Raw genomic sequence first — 20,439 nt, forward strand, 5'->3', positions numbered from 1 at the left:
AGGGCGCCGTCAAAGTACATCACCCAGTGCTCGAGGCAAGTGGCGGCAATGGGTTCTTGGATTTCGGTCCACTCAGCGATGAAATTAGCAAGCGCCTGTGACTTGACGGTCGGTCTGCTTCTGAAGTCAATGGAGTAGGTGCTGAGCTCAACAACCCACTTGATGATATGGCCATTGGCCTCTTTATTGCGGAGAATATCCCCCAGAGGGAACTCGGTGACCACGGCGATCTTGTAGTATTCGAAGTAATGTCAGAGCTTGCGTGAGGTGATCAAAATTGCATATAACAGCTTTTGCACCTGAGGATAATGAGTTTTGGGCTCATTAAGTACCTTGCTGATGAAATAGACCAGACGTTGTACCTTGTAGGCGTGTCCAGTTTCTTCGCGTTCGACGACAATAGCCGTACTGACAACTCGAGAAGTGGCGGCGATGTAACCAGCAGAGTTTCATCTGGTCGTGGCGCTGTCATGATTGGAGGTTTTGTTAAAAACAACTTGAGCTGCTCAAAAGCTGTGTCTGCCTCCTCTGACCAAGAAAAAAGCTCAGAGGCCTTGAGGAGCTTGAAGAAAGGTAGCCCTTTTTCACTGAGGCGCGAGATAAATTGGCTTAACGCAGCCATGCAGCATGTAAGCTTCTGTATATCCTTGACACACGTCGGTCGTTTCATGTTGGTGATGGCGGAGACCTTATCAGGGTTTGGTTCAATGACTCGAGCGCTGACGATGTAGCCTAGCAGGATACCGGATGGAACACCAAAGATGCCCTTTGAAGGGTTCAGCTTCCATCGGTATTTGCTCAAGTTTGTGAAAGTTTCTTCAAGGTCGACGGTTTTAGTCTTGACGACCACGTCATCGATGTAGGCCTCGATGTTATGGCCGATCTATTGGTCGAGGCACGTCTGGATAGCCCTTTGGTAGGTCGCTCCAGCATTCTTTAGTCCGAAGGACATAGTGGTGTAGCAGTATGCACCGAAAGGCATAATGAAAGACGTTTTGACCTGGTCTTCCTTCTTGAGGGAGATTTGATGGTAGCCGGAGTAACAGTCAAGAAAGGAGAGCAATTCATAGCCAGCGGTGGAGTCTACAACCTCATCTATCCGAGGTAGGCCAAAGGGGTCTTTAGGGTAGTGTTTGTTAAGATCAGTATAATCAACACACATTCTCCATTCTTTATTCTTTTTCTTAACAAGAACAGGATTAGCTAACCAATCTGGATGATACACTTCTTTTATAAATCTGGTAGCTAAGAGCCATTTTATTTCTACCCTAATAGCCTCCTTTTTGTCTAGCGCGAATCGGCGAAGTTTTTGCTTGATCGGTTTAGCGGTCGGCGAGACATTCAAGGAGTGCTCGATCTTCTCCCGTGGTACCCCCGGCATGTCTGCAAGTTTCCAAGCAAACACATCGGTGTTGGAACGTAGGAAGGAGACGAGTGTGCTTTCCTATTTGGGGTCAAGGTGAGCCCCAATTTTCACCGTCTTAGAAGGGTCGTCGAGGCCGAGGCTGATCTCCTTGACTTCCTTGGACTTGGCGGAGGCACGAGGAGGTTCTGGGATCTCCATGTCATCAGCAGACAGCATCTTGGCTTCGGCGACCACGCTAGCCATCTGGATGGAGAGGTCGGTGGCTTTGGCGAGGGCGAGACTTTCTGTCTCGCAGCCGTAGGCGACGGAGAGGTTGGCCTGCAAAGATAGGACCCCTGCGGGCGAAGGCATCTTTAACACCAAATACGCGTAGTGCAGAACGACCATGAACTTGGCCAGAGCTGGTCACCCCAGTATGGCATGATAGGCGGTGTCGAAGTCGGCGATGTAGAAGTTGATATGCTCCACTCGGTAGTTGGTTGCCGTGGCGAACTATACTGGTAGGGTAATTTCCCCAAGCGGTCTAGATGCCCTGCCAGGTACCACACCCCAGAAGGAGGAGTCTGAAGGTGTGAGATCTGTTGGCTCGAGGCCGAGCTCCCTTAGGGCCCTGGCGAAGAGTAGATTCAAAGCGCTCCCACCGTCGATGAGGACTATTCTAAAGAGCACATTCTGGACAGTCGCGTCAAGGATGAGGGGAAAACGCCCTGTGTAGGGTATGTCCGCCCACTGGTCAGCCTTGCTGAAGGTGATGGAGACTTTGGACCACGGGCAATAACTGGGGTTGGCGGTAGTTTCTTCTGAAACAACAGCGAGCTTCCGTTCCCTTCTACTCTCGTTGGAGGCGAAACCCCCGAAGATGGTGGCGACCACCTTGTCGTGGTCCTGGAAGGCATTATTATTATCCCCAGGAGGTCGGCGTCCTCCGTTCCCACCATTGTCGTTGTTGTACTTTTTCTCCTGGAACTCCTTAGCCAAACCAAGGCAGTCCTTCATCTTGTGTTTGGCATTCTTGTGCAGGGGGCACGGTCCATCAAGGATCTTCTTGTACTGCTCATCATAGTTACGCTTTGCGCGTGGCTCATTGACGTTGGCAACAAAGTGATCTAGTCGGCGGTGACGATTCTGACCAAGTTTGTATCCATCTAGCCGATCTTGTCCGCTGTCCCGATGGAAACTGAGGTCATCGTAGCGGCGACCATTGTGCTGTCAGTCGTCGTTGCGGTCGTCGTGGCGGCGATCATTGTGCTGTCGGTCGTCGTTGCAATCGTCGTGGCGGCGAGGCGGGCGATTAGTGCCCGTATCTTCATTAAAACGCCCCTCCGCTTCCTCGGCGTTGGCGTACTGGTTGGCAGCTGTGATCTTCTCGCCGATGCCGGTAGGTGGCTTCCTATTGAACTTAGAACGGAGTTCTCGATGATGAAGTCCTTGGACGAAGGTGGTGATGACTTCGGCTTCCGTGATGTTAGGAATAGAATTCCTCATCTCGGAGAAGCGTCTGATGTAGCTGCGGAGTAGTTCGGATGGCTTTTGGGTGATGTGGTTGAGATCGTGCTTGGTGCCCAGCCACCTACATGTGGCCATGTAGTTGTCGGTGAAGACTCTCTTTAGATCTTCCCAAGATCCAATGGAGTCCGGGGCAAGGCTTGTGAACCAGCTCATGGCGGCTGGCGTGAGCATGACGGGGAGATAATTTTCCATGATGTTGGTGTCTCCTCCGACGGTGTGGACGGTGGTGGCGTAAGCCTGCAGCCACTGAGTTGGGTTCATCCTCCCTTCATAGGGCTCGACTCCGGTGATTTTGAAACCACAGGGCCACTGGAGCGTTCGAAGCGCCCTGGTGAACGCTGGGGGCCCTTTCGGGCTGTCGGGGCCGATATCGGCAGTATTGCCGACGACGATCGGCTCCAGAGCTGAGTCTAGGTGGCCGTACTCTTGCTCATACTCCTGGCGATGTCGTACTTCATCTTCATGGCGCCCAAAACGTCGTTGATCGATACGCCGTCGTGCATCCTGAAGGTTACTAAGGTGCACTCGGGTGTCCTGTTCGACCTCTTGGTTGTGCTGGCGATGATGCTCGGTGTGGTGGCCTCCAACTCCCCCCTGGGGAGGTAGTGACTGGTTGGCGAAACGGCTTTGACTGGGGTGGCGATTAGATCTTGGATCGGCTGATTGGCGGATCACGCTTGTGGAGCATGAAGGTCTCTGAACTTCTCGAATCTCATTAACTTGACAGTGTGCCGCTTTAAGCATAGCGGCGACCTTGGCGAGCTCGGGCGTCTACGGGAGGTGTGCAAGTTTGTTGGCGGCCATGGCCAGATTAGCGCTCAGAGTTTTGAAAATGTCATGGCCGTCAACGCGGAGGAATTCTTCGTTGAGGTTGTGATGGAGGGGCCTTCCTTGTGAATCGAACTGGTTATCACGAGCGGCCTCGACCATCGCAATGGCGCGTTCGTTATCACGGTGTTGCGCGCAGTTGGCATTCCTGTTTTCATGGGCGGCGTGTTCCTCATCTATTTCGCCATTCCGAGGGGGGCTGTCGATACTGACGTTGAAGATTACGCCACCCCGGAAAGGCAGGAGAGGAGGTTGCTTGGTGAAGGTCTCGGCGAGGGGCTCCGTGGAGCCTTGAGACCTAGAGTCTAGATTTTCCTCAAGGATAGTTTGGAGGGATGTTCTGGGACCCCGGCTGGCGTGCAGCATGTTGATGGTTGGTGGAAGCTAGTCGGCGAGCCGGTCGGCAAATTTGCCCCTCAGGGCATCCTGATACGTAGCGGCGGTGTTGGCGAGCCCGAAGGGCAGGGCGGCGATCCCTGAGGTTTGCCGAGCACTAAACACCGACAGATCGGGATCAGAAGGTGGTCGGTGCTGAACAAGGGTGTCCAGAGCCGACTCAGCAATGGAGAGGCAATCGGCGAGTTTCAGGTCGACCCGATCGATAGACTCGATCAGATCGTCATTGTTGACATGACTCCTCCGATAGCAAGGAAGCGAGCGGCGAGTGGCTGATGAAGTCGACCCTAGAAGTGGTTCCGAGATTGGATCTATGGTCGTAGGTGCGAGGGTGGTCGGCGCAGAACGGATCTGCACCGGCTCGAGAAGCTCTCCAACTCTGTCGGCATTGATGACCCATGTGATGGGTCCGACCGTGAAGATCTAGCCGGGCTTTGGGAGGAACGAAGAGCCTACAGAAAAAGCCATCTTGTTCGACAAGGAAACAGCACGCACACCCCTACCTGGCGCCCAACTGTCAATAGAATATCGTCGGCAGTCCACCGAGGGGTATCCCGTGATGGTAGATTGATTGGCAGAGGAGCGTGTAATCAAGAACAAGAAGGCAACAGAGACACACGAGTTATACAGGTTTAGGCCGTCAGTATGATGTAATACCTTACTCCTGTGGTCTATTGGTTTGTATTAGCTATCGTAAGATTTGCCGTGATTTTGTAGGGGGTCCCTGCCCGCCTTATATAGTCCGAGGGGCAAGGTTACAAGTCGGTTAGATCTGAGAGATAACCGGAAAGTAATAACAGATTACAAGAAACACGAGATCGTACATACCCTATCAGATCACGTAACATCTTCCAGATATCCTCCCCATGCCTTGCGGGAGGCGCCAAGCAGAATCGTGCCCCACAAGGCTCCTTCTCGTGGGCTAGACCGCCCCTAGAGGCGTAGCCCATGTGGCCTGCCATGGGTATCCGGGGTCATACCCCCCACATCCACTCACTCCTGCTCGCTCCCTCACTCTCGGCTGCTCGCTCTTCCTCTCATCATGGAAGCACCATCGCCGATGCGCAGCCGCACCGCTCCGTCGTCGCCTAGCGCCCATGCCACTGGACTGTTGCCATCTCCGTCTTGCTAGCAACTGCGCAATCTTCCTCTCCACCTCCTGGACACCACCGCAGGGCCAAATAAGCTTCGGTGAGGGCGTATTCACCATTTTCGTCCTCGTCGGACTCGCGGCTTCCATGGCCACCTCCACGGTGAGCTCGCCGCTGGACGACTCGCATGCACATTTCTCCTTCTTCCTCGCATTAGGGTTTGGCTAGGTTGTGTGCTAGCTTTTGGCATGATGTTACTGTGAGTCGTTGTTTTGCCGCCGCGGAACATGACGACCCGCGCCGCCGAGCTCTCACTATTGCGCCACCGCGCATGCGGCCAAAGCTCGTCGGAGCACCTCGCCTAGCCTAGGTAGCCTTAATAGGGTCATGTCATCACCGTGGTGCTTGTGCGCTACTCGCCTGGCCTCTCTATGGCCAGCAACGGCTGACATACGGTAGCGTAGCGCCACCGTGCCACCATGGTCAGCGACGAGGCAGCTCCCGTGCGTCTGTGCCTCCACTACCTAGGTCACTCGTTGTGGTTTGATGTGTAGATCATGTTGGTGCAGTTAGTTTCATCGGAGATCTCACCGTCGATGAGATAACACCGGTGGACCACCGTGCCCTTCTTTCGGCTCAAGGGTGGACCCCTCTGACCAGTGGGACCCCTCTGTCAGCGACTGCAGTTAGGGTTTAGTGTTATTTATTTTCCAGATTTTTTAGCTAACTTTAGAAAATGATATCTAGAGCTAGGGTTGTCCATTTTTGGTGAACCAAATTTTGTTGTGTTCCTTAGGAAGTGTAGAATTTTATAAAAATATGAGATGTACAGTTTCTAGTATTTTTATTGGTGATTAAAATGTATTTAGATAAATGCTTTTTAAATGTTTACAATCTTGTAAATTAGATATCTTGAGCTAGAAAAATGATAAAATTGTGATTCCAATTTTGTTGGTCTTGTGTTGACATGCTCTAGCTAGGAAAAATATTAAACTTATATTAAACTTGATTTAAATATGATCTTTCTATTTATCTATTAATAAATGGCATTTTGTGAGGAAAATTGTAGGGATAAAAATATGTAACATATTGATATGCAAATTTTTGTACAATAGTATGGCACTAGTATGAATCTAGGAAAAATATATAATATGTTGTTTGACACTTTTCTATAGGGTTTAGTATTTTCACTAAAATAGGCCTTGCTAGGTTGTCATTTTTGCATAGGATGTTATACATGACCAAATGTTATGAAATTTTCATAGTAGTCTACTGTGAGCACTAAGAAGCCACTGTAATTTTATGAGAATTTATTGTAGAAATTTGTTATATGTTTGTTATTTTCCCTAATTATCAAATTAAATTAATAAAGGTATTTGAGTAATTAAATTGTGATTGACCATGATGCTTTCTATGGTACTTGTGATGCATATGAACTGTTAGTGTTAATGGTGAGGCTTAGAAGCCATTGATTGTTTGCAACTAATTAATTATTGCTTCATAATTCAAATAGATGGTTACACATAGAGTTTCGGTTGCATGTATGATTTCAGGTTGATAATGATCTTTGCTGTAAAACTTGTTAATACGAAAGTTGTAGATAAATTACTAATATACTTTGTGTTAAATTTTCATGGTCATAGTCCTTAGGGTTTAAGAGTTTTGGCTATTAGAAGTTTGCTGCCCAAATTGTTTGTTCTCTGGACAGATTGGCTTGATTGATTTGTTTGACCTAGATAACTATTGAATCATTGTAAGAGTATTAAAAGCAAGTTGTAGATAATTTTATAAGCTTTCCAGAATGTCCACAATCATATTATTTTGATGTATATAACTCTAGTTATGGTTAAAATAAGTAGCTATTGTTTTATAGTTCGGTAAATGAATTGCAGAAGTGTTTGCTTAAATAATAGAGAAGGGATATGCACCAACTCAGTAAAATAGGATGCACTTGTTAATACTTTAATACCATACGATTGAAAATGCTTACAAGGATGCATTCATCATGTGTTATCATATTATACATGTCATCATACATGCATTCGCGATATCTTATGCCATATTCATGCATATAGGATCGACCGAGGAGATAACGTTGCTGGAATTCAACGAAGAAGAGGAAGGGGATCAGCAGGAGAATCCTCAAGCCACAGCTCTAGAAGAAGAGGAGCATACTCTAGAAGAGCTCCCTGAGTGCCTAGACCACCGCCCCATCTCTTTTCTAAAAGGCAAGCCCTAGAGCATTCTAAGTCTCCCAGTGTTTTACAAAATATTACTTGAGTCCTTTATGATTGATGCATTAGGTTATAAGAGTTGTCTAGAAATACTTGATGCATGAAACTACCTTGTCTAGATATATACACCTTTAACCCTGTGTAGGTCTAGGATCTAATATATGCTTAGCCATGCTTAGACCGGTAGAAGTCGGGTGATTTCCTGTCACCTGCGAGATATAGGTGGAAACCAAAGCATGGTTGACTATATTTGCTATTGTGGAAAAGAACCATGGGGTAATGTAAATGGAGGCTGGATGGAGTCTATGTGTAGGTTGACTCATGTGATCCCGTCTGTGCTGATCAAGGACCATACCTTTGTTGGAACTTTTGACAAGATTGAACACATGCCTATCACGTAGCTGGCCGGATAACTCGTTCCGACCACAAAATCGACTAGCTCAACTCAAGCTAGGCCCTGCTCTATAAGAGTGCGCACTTTGGATGGTAGTAAGGATGTGCGGGGAGCCAGACATGAGCCCAAGGGAAGGCCGGGCCTAAACGTCCTGGCAGTTGGTTGTCCCTGATTGTGCGGCGCTGGGTGAACCCACGAAATGTGGACTTGAGTTGTACCAAAGATGACCTAAGGCGACTAATGATCTGGTCTACCTAGGTTTGTGTTAGGAATAAATTCCTAGCTGGTTGAAATCAATTTGAATCATCGTCTCTTCCGGATAGTGAGAAACTTGGCTAGCTCCAATATCGTAGTAATTGTATTATGGAATATGATGGTTCGGATAAACATGGAATTACTACACTGGCTATGGTTACTATTGTATGCTCTTAAAATGATATACCACATGTTTGGCATAGGATAGTTGCTAATCTAGAGACAAATATCTATAATTAACTTGATGACCAAAGTATAATTGTATAATTGAGTTAATCGCTTTTTATGCAAAATGTTGTCAAGCTACCTCCACTTATACTGCCTTGCATAATCCTTGGAGTCAATTTATTTCTGGTTTATGATAGGTAAGTCTAGCTGAGTACCTTCTCGTACTCAGGGTTTTATTCCCATTGTTGCAGATGGCACCGTCTATCATGGGTATTGCAAGAATTGCTTCTATCCCACCGTGGATGAGGAGTGAGCCTTGGGTAGGCATCTTTAATAACCCTTCAGTCATGATTTTGTGGATTGTAATCATGTGTTGGCATTGTATTTGAACTATGTTGACAAATGCTACTTTCAAACTTTAATTTGCTTTCGCTACTATCTATCAAACTTGGTTTGTAATAACTTTATTTCGTACTCTAATGATGGAAATGTATCTGTGAACTTTATGTAATATGTGACATGTATGTTGAATCGTGTACGATCTTGGTTGTATGTGGATCGTTTATCGAGACCCGTCATGGTACTCAACAGACTATCGGGTTTATATGGGCTCAAGTCTGACAGTGCGACCGCTTGCGGGCTGCCATTGTACTTATGCTCTTATAAATTGCTCGGTTCTATGACAGGTATGATGACCACCAGCCAGATATGGCCCAATGAGACAAGAGTATGATCCTACCCACTATGGGATGGGATCCACGACAAGGGCCTCGACTCAAAGGCCATCCAGGCTGGCGGGAACCATGATCCCAACGATAGGGATCGTTGGCCCCCACTCCTCAAGACAACAAGACAACCAACGACACGGGGGTGGCCACCAACTCCTATATGATGCCCCCAGGAAACAAGGAGACGATGACGAAGACCATGGTGGAGACCACGTCGCACAGGACTGCTGGTGAACTACCATCATGCCTATAGTGCAGCCATAGCCGGCATAGTAGCACCATGCCACACCATGCTACGATGTGGCCACAAGACCATGATGATAGCCATGCCCGAACACACCTCACAAGACAGCATAGCTTGCAAGCCAAGTTATCTAGGACCTCCCTTAGGCTCACGACCCTTCGGTCAGGAGAACCTATTGCTTTGTATGCCCCTGGCCCCAACTCTATTTAAGGGCAGCCAAGGCACCCTTTCTAGACATTCTGAGTCCCCTACTCATTCACTTATTGTCCACCATAGCAGGGCTCCTAAAGCTTCTCTTCAGGCTGCCCATCACCTAGCCTAGGTTCTTCTACCTCTTCCACCATTCTTGCACCCCCCCATTGTAAGAACTTTAGAGCATTCAAGTGAGGAACACGCACTCGATCATCTCTGAGACTGGACGTAGGGCTCTAGCCTGAACTAGTAGAAATCCTCATGTCTTTTGGATGCTACCATCGTCTTCCAAGAGCAGCGAGGCAATCATATAAGTTTACTAGTTCAGTTTATGAAATACCGACATAGCCCATATTTTCAAAACAAAAGCAAAGAGAAAGAGCCATGCACAAAGGAGTACAAAATTAGAAAGATTTAAAATTCCACACACTTGCACTTCTTGATCAAAGTGTATGACTTGCATCTCCTTGGATCCAGTTTTTTACTTAGCAAACCTTATGTGATACAAGTATGCCTTTCTTTCATACCTACCTAAAACTCCGCAAAAAGCTTATTAGAAGTAGGATGAAAAAGAAAGGCAATATCAAAAGCCTTTGGTGAGGATCATACACCAAGTGAATCATTTGAGGAACTTACTTTTTATTTGCAAAACTCTCAAAACCTCTAGAAACAAAGTTGATCAAAATAATGAATGACTACTGGTTCTATAAAATTGTTCTATGTTGCAACCACCAAAGACTTGGACAAGCAACAAGCCCCACAGGGATCAAGATAAAAGGGTGAATAAAAATGCCAACTTATTTAAATCAAGGAAGAATACTTTGTTATAGACATGGCACTTTTGAAATATAATCGGCATTGTAGCAACTCCTGATCAACAACCAATAACTTAGCTTTTGCTCAGGATGAGAAAATATTAAGCTTGGGGGATCTTGTTGGCGGTCCTTAACAATCAAATTCGACCACCAAATCTAGCGAATCTACACAAAGGATCAAGAGAACAGCCCACCTACCTAGTGAATCAGGGCCCAAAACCTACATGGGCACGCTCTAGGCCTAGCTATTGGCCCACCAAGTAAAGGCGGTGGTGAGGCGGGTGAATTAGTGGATGGACGCACCAGGGGTGCAGTTGCATCCTTGCTGCCGCCTCTCAGGCCCACGCTGCGCAAGACGGTCACATCAATGCTCCCAAGGACGGTTCGGGTGGAATCTCCCCAGAATATTCTTCAACAACCATCTTAGGAGTAGTATAAGAGGAGGGGGAGAGCACCCTCACTCAACACACACCACACCTTGAGCTCTCTCTCAATCCACACTTGTACTTTTACTTTTAGTAGTATTTTGGAGCAAGGCAAGCTTCATTGGAGAGCTTGGACTTCTAGGGGCATTCTTGGTATTTATAATATGAAGAATTATTCTAAGTCTTTGTTCTCACTTTATCAATATAGTTATGTTATAGAATTAGAGCAAAGTTCTTATGTTATGAATTTAACATGTATAACTTTATGCTTAAACGCTCATACAACATATATGGTAAGAATTAGAGCTAAGTTGAGGTGGCGGTTCATCGAGCCTTTGGGCTTTCCCAAGTCCTATGCTTGTCGATCTATAAGGTCGGAGTCCCAGAGGGATATGGGTAGTTTCCCTATACATGGGCGTGGTGCTCGGGTATATGGGGACCTTCAGATGTGATGGTGCTCCATAGTTGGAGGGTAGGCGACAGGTAGTGACAGCTTTATAGGTCCCTTGTAATCCCCCATGTTTGGGTATCCGTATAGGAGTTCATAAATTGCCTCATGAGGTTGTTGACAGACCAGTACTTGGAGGTCTCCCCATACATCTATACGCTTAGGTCTAAGTCTTAACCTTGTATTTGTATGATCATCTGCAAGACTGAGCATGACTATATTAGGATATGTCTGCTCTAGCTTAGGAACATTCTTTTATTCTTTATTCTTTCTTGTTTCTCTATCTCTAAGATTGACTCGTGTGTGTGTCACGCTATCTTGAACCATATCATGTTTACCCCTATTTGGGTATACAAGCATGTCATCTTGTTCATATCCATACTAGATACTTTTATACCATGCCTTCCTTTGGGAAAATATAAATTGATGATACCCTAAATACTTCAGGGTGAAATGCTACAACGATAATTCCGTACGCTTGTGGATTATTTCTGTAAACGTTAAGAAATACCATTAAGACATTTCTGGTGTCATTACCTAGAAATAAAAATCTTGGTAGTGATGCCAAGAAATGCCAACAGAGACCATACTACTCTACGTAGGTCTTCGACCCATTTGCATTTGTGAAGGCTAAATAGTATTTTTTTACATTGCAAAAAATACAACTCTGTTAGCCCTTTCTACTGCTCCATTGGATTTTGGGCGGTAAACAGAGGTGAAGACAAGCATTGTCCCAATGTTTTGATAGAATTGCCTAAATAGGTTTGAGTCGAATGGCTTCCATGGTCCATAGTTAGGACCTTTGGTATGCCAAATCTGCAAACTACGCTTTACCAAAAGAACTTTTTGACCATGGTGGAGGTTATGTTTGTGAGTGGTCTTGCTTCTATCCATCTAGTAAAGCATTCAGTTGCCACAACTATGAATTTGTTTCCCCTTGGATGGTGGTAGAGGGCCAAAGGTCCATACCCCATCTTTTTAGTGCCTAGGTTGGGGCTATTAGCTGAGTTAGCTCTGAAGGGCTTGACTGATGTGGTGATGTTTTTGGTAGGCTTCGTAGGTTTTAACTATGTGTTTATCATCTTTGATATGGTAGGCTAGTAGAAGCCTTGCTTGATAGCCTTCGCTGATATAAATCATGCTCCGATGTATGAGCCACATAGTCCTGAGTGAATCTCAACCAGAGTTCTTTCCTTCGTCCTAAGAAATGCATTTGAGCAATGGCTCAACTATGCCTTTTTGTACAAGGTTCCATTTATTATGGTTTAGCTCCTCGCTTTTGCCATCATTCTATTTATGGAGGCTTCATTGCTTGCTTGATAAGTCCCATTGTGTTTCTCTACTAGTGGTTGCCTCTAGTCTTCTGATTCTATGAGAAGGATGTCTTTGAATGCTTTGTTTAACCCTATGATTGTGGGTGCTATTAGCTCTTGGTAGAAGGTGCCCTCTGGCATTGGTAGGTTGTTTACTATGGCATTCGCTAGCTCATCTACTTCTATGTTTTCTACTCTTGGTATGCATTTCAAAGTGAAACCTTTGAACCTTCATTCAAGAGCCTTGATGGTTGCTAGATACCTGACAAGCTCAGGCTCCCTAATTATGTATTCTTTTTCAACTTGGCCTACTACTACTTGAGAATATGTTTTTGCTAGGACCCATTTAGCCCCTAGTCCCTTTGCTTTGTTTATCCCCAAGATGAGACTGTCAAACTCTGTAATGTTGTTTGTGGCTTTGAACTTGAGCTTGGCGGTGAATTTGGTGTGCATGTCGGATGGTGGCACTAATACTGTGGAGGCCCCTACTCCTTGATGTCCCTAGGCTCCATTTGAGTACAAGGTCCATACTTAGGTTTCTGTTCATTCAACTACTTGATGATGCGGAGGTGTTCAGTCTACCATTAAGTCTAAGGCTTGGGATTTTATGGTTGTCCTGGCTGCATAGGTTATGCTAGACTAAGAAAGCTCTTCTGCCCATTTGTCAATTCTTCCTTAGGCCTCTCTATTGCCGAATATGTCATTTAGGGTTTGGTTCAAAGGTATTATTATTTTGTCGTCCTAGAAGTAGCGTCAGAGATTTCTTGAGGATATTACAACTGCGTATGCAATTTTCTCAATTTCTGAGTAGTTGAGTTTTCTGCCTCATAGGGCCTCCGATATGTAGTATATTTGGAATTGGTGTTTTATTGGTGACCTGCTTTTCTTGAACCAGGACTGTGCTATCAGCAGAGGTAGAGGCTGTGACATATAGTAAGAGTGGGGAGTCAGGTTATAGGACAATGACCATGAGGCTGCTTATTTTTCCAATTCATTGAAAGCCTTCGACTGATCTAGACCCCATTCTAGTTTGTCTAAAATTTTCAAGGCTATTAAGAATCGTAGACTATGTTCTACAGATTTAGAGATGAATCTATTCAGTACTGCTATCCTTCCGATCAACTTCTGGACCTCCTTTTTGGTTGAAGGTTCTGCCATGGAGAGGATTGCCTTCGTCTTTTCTAGATTTCCATGTATTCCACTAGGGGTGACTACATAGCCTAGGACCTTACCTTTGCTATCACCAAAGACACTTTTCAGGGTTGGGTTTGAGGCCCGCTTTCCTTAGATTGACGATGGTTTCAAACAAGTCTGCTATATGGTATTTTTTCTTTGCTTGTTACCATAATGTCATCGACATAAGCTAGGATGTTTTTGTTTAGTTGAGGGCCAAGAACAACCTTCATCATTCTAGCGAAGGATAAACCTATGTTCTTAAGGCATTTGGGCATTATGACAAAGCAGTAGGTGTTGAATGAGGTTGTGAAGGTCGTTTTTTCTTCATCTTCCTTGTTTAGGCATATTTGATGGTATCCTGAGAAGTAATCCAACAGGGAGAAATGATTGTAGCATGTGGCTTTATTTACTAATGTGTGTGTTCTTGGTAGTGGGAATGGGTCTTTACGACAAGCCTTGTTCAGGTTAGTGAAATCTATGCACATGCGCTTTTTGCCATTCTTTTTCCTGATGAGGACTATGTTCGCAAGCTAGTCAGTGCACTTTACTTCTCGGATGACCTTCGCATCCAGCAATATTTGGACCTCAGCCTTCGCTACCAGTACCCTATCCCTTAAGATCTTCTGTTGCTTTTGCTTTTTTGGCCTTACATTGGGATTGATGTCCAGTGAGTGCTCTATGATGTCCCTGCTAACTCATTGTAGGTCGGAAGCAAACCAGGCAAAGATGTCTTTGTTTTTGCTTAGGATTTTCAAGAGTTCTTTTTCTTCTTCAACAGAGAGGTTTGCGCCGATGATTACTTTTCTATCTAGGAGGGCGTCTTCAAGAGGGATTGATTTGGTGTCTTCTTCGTCCTTTAAGTTGGTTTATCCCTAAGGAATATCTAGTGGTTGGCAGGTTGGCCTTTGCTGGTTTCTACAGAATTTATATTCCTGAGCCTTGGATATTGTCTTCTCAATGTTTCGTGCTTCTTTTTGTCTGTCATGGACCGAGATGTCGCCGTGTAGTGCAAGCTTCTTCATGCATAAGTAAACTGTGTGTATTGCCACATTGAACTTGTTGGCAAAGCCTCTGCCGAAGATGGCATTGTAGGGGTAGTATAGGTCAACGATGTCAAAGTTTATGTATTCCATTCTTGCATTTGCTTGATCACCAAAGGATACTGGGAGGGAAATTTTCCTAAGTGCGTAATCCTTTTGCCTCCTAAACCAAAAAGGGCATCTCTAGTGGTTGGAGGTGGTTTCTGCTAAACTTCATTTGATCGAAGGTGTTGGCGAAGACTATATCTATTGAACTTCCTTTGTCCACCAGTATTCTACTAATTTCTTAGACTACTATGTTAGCCTTGATGACCATTGCGTCTATGTGCGGGTAGCTATCTAGCTTGAGGTCTTGCTTGAAGAACGTGAGAGGTACCTTTGACTAGTTTGTGTGTCGTCAAACCGGTCCCTATACCACAATGTTGTTTACCACCTTAGATGATCTTTCTTTTATTTTTTGCTCTGAAATTCCATTATGGAACCTCCTGTGATTGGTAGTATCATACTAATGGTGGGTAATGGTGTATGAGGATTGATTTGGTTTTCTGGGTGTGGCTCTTTGTTTGGGAATTGTGGTGGGGTTGGTGGGAGGGCTTTGATTTGTATGTTTGGTATTTCAAGTGGGTGACTTGTTTTGACATAGGTGATGTGTGCAGGCTATGGATTTATGAAGGTTAGTTTGGCTTCTAGTTGCTAGCAACTTGATGAGCCTTGCTGCAAAGGCTGCTGGTGAGGATCTCTCCATGCCGGTAGAAAATTTGGGTAATCGGTAGCTGGTGTAGAAGGGTGCACAATTATGGAATTTAGGCTTGGATATATGGGTGGCTGTGCTACCATGAGGTGTTCGAGGTGTTCTTGATTTCCCTCGGGTGCTAGTTTTTTTATTTTGTTGATTCTGCCTCTGGCTAATTCTTTCTTGAGTTTCTTTTGCATCTAGGTAATCTTTGGTGATGTGGCCTTGTTTTCTCCATGGAAAAAGTAAAATTGCCTTCTTGTTTTCTAGTTTGGGTTCTAGTTTCTATGCCATGACTTGTTTTGGTTGCTTCTATGATTGTCTTGCTGATTTAGTGCTCCATTTTCCAGATTGAACTGTGGAGGTTGCTGAGATTGTTGTTGACCGTGCTAAGATCGGGTTTACATTGAAAGACTTGCTGGCCAGAATCATGCTGTAGTTGGCTTTGTGTCCTGTTGTCCCTAGGTGGCTGCTTGTTTGTTTTGGGATTGAGTGTGTTGCTCCTCCATTCGTTTGCGAAGGCTATTGTCTGACCTGCAATATTTCTCAAACTTGTTGAATAGCTCCTCTATGGAATAAGGTTATTCCTTGGCCAGGTGTCCTCCGAAGGGTTCCATTCGAAGGCCCGTGATGGCAGCCTTGATTGCTACTTCTTTGGGAATATTGGGCACCCATGCTTTGAGATGTACAAATCTCTAGGAATAGGCTTTAAGGGACTTCCCTGGTGCTGTTTGCACTGGAAAAGATAAAAGGCTATTAGGGATTTGCTTGAAAATCCTTTGAAGTTTGACATTATATGGTCACGAAGGTCTTCCCACGAGTATACTCACTTGGGTCTAAGCATGGAATACCTGGCCATGGCATCCCCCTCTACTGCAATGATGAAGGACTTATTGACACTGTGTCGTTTCCTCCTACAGAGGCCATAGCTACCTCGAAACCCATTATGAACTGTCGAGGGTCTATCTGCCCATTGAACTTTGGTAGAGATATGGGTTTGTAGGTGGATGGTCAAGGCGAGGATTGTAGGCCTTCAAACATTGGGGATTTGTTGTCTATGGATTTTGGGGTGGTATGAAGTCAATTGGTATGCTGAAAGTTAGCTAGAGCTGGGCACTTAGCTAGAGGTTGTGTTGGCTTTGTGCCGCTAGTAAGGGATGGTTGGAGTTGTTTGATGGGGGAGGGTTTGGTAGCAAGCTCTGATTTTTTGCTTGTAGGACAACCAGCTGTTGCCTTACCTGTGCAACTTTCTGAGAGACAAGGGTTGCACTTTGATTTCCTGCCAGCCTATCCCTTTCTTGTTGGGCCTACTGAAGTTGGGCTTGCAACTGTTGAAGGAGTTGTTCTGGTGTTGGGTTTGGGATTGGTTGCCCTCCATCACCTGCTAGCTGATCTGCCACAAGTGCTTCTTCTTCTTCTTCCACCTCCACATTTTCCTGGGCTTCTCGGTTGGCATAAGTTTTGCAGGTGCTGTGCCTGGGCCTTCCCCGCATGGAGGTTTTCCCCTAGTTCTAGCGGAGGCCTTTCTCTTTGTCACCATTGTGGGTTTGTGCTTAGCCTCGCACAATAGGCACCAATGTTGGGGTGTAGGGCTCCCGATAGGGATGGAAAGAGTAGGTTCCGAAGGTCTTATCATGGAGCGAAGGCCCTCAACCCAATGGCATGTGAATATTGAGGGAATACTAGGGTTTTGGACACAGAAATGCTCTCTAACTTCAATGGGGGCCGAGCCCTCTTTTTATAGGGTACTATTACCACATTCCTTGATTACAATGTTACCCCTATGCTAGCTTAGGCATAATCCGGCGTATTCCTTTGCTCATGGGGCATGTCCCAAGGACTCCCTTGTCATTTACAAGTCAAACCGACTCAACCGATGGGCTATTGTCGAGCCAGCCCCTTGGCCCAGCGATCCCATCCATCGAGCACTCTTAGTTCTGCCGCTAGAGCCATGTCACCATCTCAAAGGGAGATTTGATCCTTCCAACATCCTCAGCGACCTTCACCTCACTGTTCAGGGCCAAAGGCTTGTTTCGTCATCCTTCCTTCGATCGAGGAACCAAAGTGGCAAAGGCTTCCCCCTTGAGGCCTCTCAGGCAAAGGCTCTGTTAGGCCTTCGCTACCAACCCTACCTAGAAAACTCAAGCAAAGACTGGTTACATGGTTAGTAAATTCTTCGGTCGCATGCTGTCTCCCCCAACAATTGCACATTAGTAAAAAGTTTGAAATGAGGTAGTATAAATTTGCTAAATTTAGGAGTACAGTTTTGAACCTAGCAGTACAAAGTTTATAATGTGATAGTTCAATGTTTTGAACTTAGCAGTACACAAAGTTTATAATGTGATAGTTCAAAGTTTTGAACCTAGGAGTTTATTTTGTAATATGATAGTTCAAAGTATATAGAGTCTGACCGTAATGTTTTGAACTACAAAGTTTTGGATTTCGAAGTCTAATGTTAGATATGTATAGAAAGATTTCATGTAATAATATTTTGACATGTAATCCAAAACTTCGTATTAGGACATGTACAGAGTATTTTTTCAATGCGTGATTTCAAAGTTTTTTTTTCACTAGATATATTCCGGTATGTTGCGTATGGCTAGGAGTTTTTGCTCACACCTAATGCCATTTTGATGAACATATTAAAAAAATCTATAAATCTGATTATATAAATATAAAGACGGTTTCATGATATTTATTACCAATATCCTATAGATCTAGTTTATAGAACCATAACAAAATTGTTTTCACTTTTTTTAATACTTGCATGACTCATGATCTTTATCGCATATACCGTCAAATATCTTTAAATTGAGCATCCATGATCCACGTAGCTCTGACTATAACGACATACACGATGACAACATGGATGCTTGCATGCCGCAGCTCTCCAACTTGTTCATCAATTCATGGGTCATGGTGTGGAAGCCAATGGTGAGGAGATGTAAGTGGAGGAGATGAAGACCGATCGAAGGCTAGGAAGTCGACGGTGGCGGTGGCGGGGGCCAACAGCCAGGCTTTAGCAACAACCCTAACCTTAGCAACAGCAACGCCTATGAGGCGTGCATGACTCGATCGTCGACTGACAATGGGTGTGGGGACAATGGCACCTGAGCAACTACAGTGGATCTCATGTGCTCCTCTAGAGGACAACCTGGGGCACTTATTCTTTCGTCTTCATCAAATGCATAGAAATTGGATGTTGGATCCTACGTACCTTGATTAGCAGGTTGTTGTGGGGCTGCGCTGTCACGGAGGATGAGAGTAGGAAGTTGGGTGTGGGGCGAAGTCGCCAAGCTTTAAAATAGCGGGATATAGCAAATAGCAGCATCTTTTATTCAGAAGCTATAAAGCTAGAGTGTGGCTACAACAAAGCTATGACAGATAGTGGTTTTTAAGAAAACTATGAAAATTACAAATAATTCATTCATAAAGACATAAGAATCATGAAATTTGGTGAACACAAATATGTTTCCAAGGCCACTGCCCATACGAGCACACGCCGGGTAAGGTCATCACTGTAATTCTTTTGGCATAAGGATCGCACTATAGAAGGCTTTACACTACATCAGAATTGCACTTCACTGCCGGTTCAAAATACCCCATCACTGCCGGATTTTGAAGGGACACAACCATACCGGCAGTGATGAGGGTAAGCTATCACTGTCAGTTCTTACAAACCGGCAGTGTTCTTCAACTTCACTGCTGGTTCTTTACACATCTGACAGAGTTTAGTTCCACCAACACTGTCGGTTCATAAGACAACCCGGTAGAGTTTATTTCCACCAACACTATCGTTTTGTGTTTGAACCAGCAGTGTTGTCGTAAACATTACTGCCGGTTTGTGGCAAGAACCGACAGTGATGGCTAAGACAATGCTGTCGGCTTGTGGCTCTAGCCGGTAGTGCCATCACTGTCGGTTTGTTGCTAACCGGCACTGATGTTTACGACAACACTGCCGTGTTGGGTTTGGGATTGGTTGCCCTCCATCACCTGCTAGCTGATCTGCCACAAGTGCTTCTTCTTCTTCTTCCACCTCCACATTTTCCTGGGCTTCTCGGTTGGCATAAGTTTTGCAGGTGCTGTGCCTGGGCCTTCCCCGCATGGAGGTTTTCCCCTAGTTCTAGCGGAGGCCTTTCTCTTTGTCACCATTGTGGGTTTGTGCTTGGCCTCGCACAATAGGCGCCAATGTTGGGGTGTAGGGCTCCCGATAGGGATGGAAAGAGTAGGTTCCGAAGGTCTTATCACGGAGCGAAGGCCCTCAACCCAATGGCATGTGAATATTGAGGGAATACTAGGGTTTTGGACACAGAAATGCTCTCTAACTTCAATGGGGGCCGAGCCCTCTTTTTATAGGGTACTATTACCACATTCCTTGATTACAATGTTACCCCTATGCTAGCTAAGGCATAATCCGGCGTATTCCTTTGCTCATGGGGCATGTCCCAAGGACTCCCTTGTCATTTACAAGTCAAACCGACTCAACTGATGGGCTATTGTCGAGCCAGCCCCTTGGCCCAGCGATCCCATCCATCGAGCACTCTTAGTTCTGCCGCTAGAGCCGTGTCACCATCTCAAAGGGAGATTTGATCCTTCCAACATCCTCAGCGACCTTCACCTCACTGTTCAGGGCCAAAGGCTTGTTTCGTCATCCTTCCTTCGATCGAGGAACCAAAGTGGCAAAGGCTTCCCCCTTGAGGCCTCTCAGGCAAAGGCTCTATTAGGCCTTCGCTACCAACCCTACCTAGAAAACTCAAGCAAAGACTGGTTACATGGTTAGTAAATTCTTTGGTCGCATGCTGCCTCCCCCAACAATTGCACATTAGTAAAAAGTTTGAAATGAGGTAGTATAAATTTGCTAAATTTAGGAGTACAGTTTTAAACCTAGCAGTACAAAGTTTATAATGTGATAGTTCAATGTTTTGAACTTAGCAGTACACAAAGTTTATAATGTGATAGTTCAAAGTTTTGAACCTAGGAGTTTATTTTGTAATGTGATAGTTCAAAGTATATAGAGTCTGACCGTAATGTTTTGAACTACAAAGTTTTGGATTTCGAAGTCTAATGTTAGATATGTATAGAAA

Source organism: Miscanthus floridulus, chromosome 18 (assembly GCF_019320115.1).
Source record: "Miscanthus floridulus cultivar M001 chromosome 18, ASM1932011v1, whole genome shotgun sequence".
In the NCBI taxonomy this organism is placed as follows: Eukaryota; Viridiplantae; Streptophyta; class Magnoliopsida; order Poales; family Poaceae; genus Miscanthus; species Miscanthus floridulus.